Below are 2,877 nucleotides of genomic sequence, written 5' to 3' on the forward strand. Positions count from 1 at the left end.
TGAAGGTCGGCGGCCTTGGTTTTGGCTTTGAATGAAAGCAGGGTGCGGGGTTTTTGGGGAGGGCGTCTTGCAGGCTTACCTTGTTCCGTTTCTGACACGTTCGAGTCTTCGCTTTCAGACCCTGAAGGGCTCCGCTCGCGAGAGCTCATAATGAAAATTGAAGTGATGCGTGGAGGAAGGAGCTACTGGTATTTCAAACGCTGGCAACGTCGATCACAAATTACGCTCAGGAACACTATCCTGAACGGCACTGCACTGGGGGGCTTACCGGAGCCCGAAAGGGAGACCTGCACGTGCCTCTGGGGGAGACACGAGCTCGAATTTCTTTCTTGGTCTGGGGGAGGGCAAAACACACACTTTGTGAATCTTCAACCTCGAGGTTGGACCGCGAGTGTGAAACACTTATTGTAACAAATAAGGAAACAGTCAAAACGTGGATTGTTTGGAGAGCTGTTGTTCATCTGACGAAAGCTGATGAGCAACTGATGATGAAAATTATGCCTGCGGGATAGTGCATATAGACATGTCGTATCAAACGCTATCCGTCTTTAGCTGGCTCCCCCCAATTTTACCAATGCGCATAAATATAATATGATGACCGACACGCACAGTACGTTAATTTTATCATTAATAATTAAACAATAACATCGAGTAATAGAGAGTTTTTAGGCCCCTTAAAATTACGTTGGCCTTAAACGCTAAACGTTATTCTAATCATTCGCACTGTTGGAAAAATAAGGTATTCGGGCAAATAACGTTAAGTGCGTTTTTTTAGTTTTTGATACCGCGTTTGTCGTCGCACTCTTAATAAAATAAACCTCACTTTATTGTTTTCTTATCTCGTTTTTTTGGAAAAGTTTCAAAGCTAGTTTAAGTTTGTATTGTTATTAAACAAAAAGTGGCTAAGATGGAAGAAAATATTGAAGCTGCCTTTCTGCGCCGGAATGACCAGGGAGATGTAGATGACGATTTAATAAGAGGCTTAATTTTACACGACATCTTAGACCCACCTGTTGTTGGAAACCGAAGAGCTATTTTTAATTTAGAAAATATAGGGCCCAGAGATTGCCTTATCAATTTTAGGTTTCAGAAGAAACATATTCCAAACATACTAGACAAAAATTCAAAATCAAATAGTTAGGTTATGGGTTAGAAGTTAGGACCTGTCCGCGCGATGTTAATAGTGTTGCCAAAATTCAAATTTGCCTAAACCATTTTCACATAAAATCCGTGATTACCAAATAATGGCGTAAATTAATCAATAAAAAAATCTTATATATATTTACAATACATTTCTTATTGTATTATAGCCGCTTATTTTATTAATAATATTAGAAATAAGTCAAATCTGTCAACACCGTCGTTCTGCTTTTTAACGTGATGCTTATTAACGTTACCGCTACTCGGACGTAAATAAAGAAACACGTTATTCTCTAATAACGTAAACGGTTTCTTCTTTAGTATTGTGCATGTTCAGAATAACGGATAACGTAAAGCGTGTTGCAACGAAGGGGCTCAAAAACTCCCTATTATCAGGAAAATTCGAACGTGTCTCAAATTCTAATTTTACATTAACTGTAGATAATTCGATATCTTCTTGCCGCGAAGAATCGATAACAAATATGAGAAATTTTAAAAAGGTCGCATAATTCACCATAGGGAAGCTTATTTTTCGTCCATAAAATAGCTTTCAAAAATCTGTATATAATGACTGAGTATATTATATTTTTTCTTGTTAAAGTCACAGTTTTGGTTTTCGAATGGGTAAACTTCAGAATTCAACCACAATCGAATGTTTGTTATATTTACGTTATCAAACAGAGTTATGTCGCTAGCAGAATTATCTTTTTGATGTGTCTGAAAGCAGACACATACAAATCGCGGTCGAGTTAAATTCAAAGTGGCTTTAACACTCCATACATCATTGGATGCGGATTTTAATCCAGGCAATTCATGAAAATCTGAATAAATCGATTTGAATTCATTTGTTCTAGTAAATGCAGCTTATATGTATCGTTAGGTTGGATGTGTTTGACTTTTAATTTGAATATCTATAGTAGCTCTTCTAGTACCGCTACTTTTATAACAATTATTATTATTACGTGCACGTACTAAGCGAAATGTATGTTTTCCCATGATAATTTTACGATAACCATGGAAGACACTAAATAAATTACTCAATGGGATGCGAAGACTTAGTCTTCTCTGTTGCGTTGTAAGTAGGAATTTCCGAGTTCGGAGGGGAAATCGAACCGGCATCTTCCAATGAAATACACTCATCGGGTGAATAGCATAACAACGATTTGATCGTTGACATAATACAGGGTTCAGGCACTTTATCGACTTCTTTACCATTCAGTACGTAGGTGAGGGTTTCAAATCAATACGTGCCTACGTTATTAGTTAAAACACATTTTACCTTCGGCGCATCGCCTTCATTTTTCGGATTAAACACAAGCTCCAAGTACAAATACCCATTGGAAAAGTATATAAAATATATCTTGTTGATTAATAATGATCTTGATTATCATTATATTCAAATGTTCGTTCGTGAATAATACGTGTGTTCTTGTTCTTTAACGATGTTCTCATCAAAAACAGCTTTTTGAAATACACTAAGCTTGTTGTCTAACATGATGATGATGAAGATGCTGGATGACAATTACAACCCAAACGTTTTAAAATAGCTATACTATTTCTTGATAGGTTATGATGATATGGTTTCTTTTTGTTGAGTTTTTTCTCCACCTCGCTGATGTGGTTCTCGTATCGTCTTAGAAATGACTGATGCTTCTTCTAATACACCTCCAAATTTATTACTTTTAGAATGAATATGGGAATCAGATGTACCATTATCTCTATCACATCTAATAGTAA

At 36.6% G+C, this 2,877-nt stretch overlaps 1 protein-coding gene across 3 annotated transcripts in view; it reads right to left on the reverse strand.

Annotated features, from left to right (window-relative positions):
- Window positions 1-2,877, reverse strand: part of LOC109537686 (calpain-C) — a 101,547-nt gene that overhangs the window by 27,811 nt on the left and 70,859 nt on the right. The gene's annotated exons all lie outside the window — the stretch shown is intronic.

Source organism: Dendroctonus ponderosae, unplaced genomic scaffold, assembly GCF_020466585.1.
Source record: "Dendroctonus ponderosae isolate FM_Combo_2020 unplaced genomic scaffold, Dpon_F_20191213v2 Dpon_F_20191213_9, whole genome shotgun sequence".
NCBI lineage: Eukaryota > Metazoa > Arthropoda > Insecta > Coleoptera > Curculionidae > Dendroctonus > Dendroctonus ponderosae.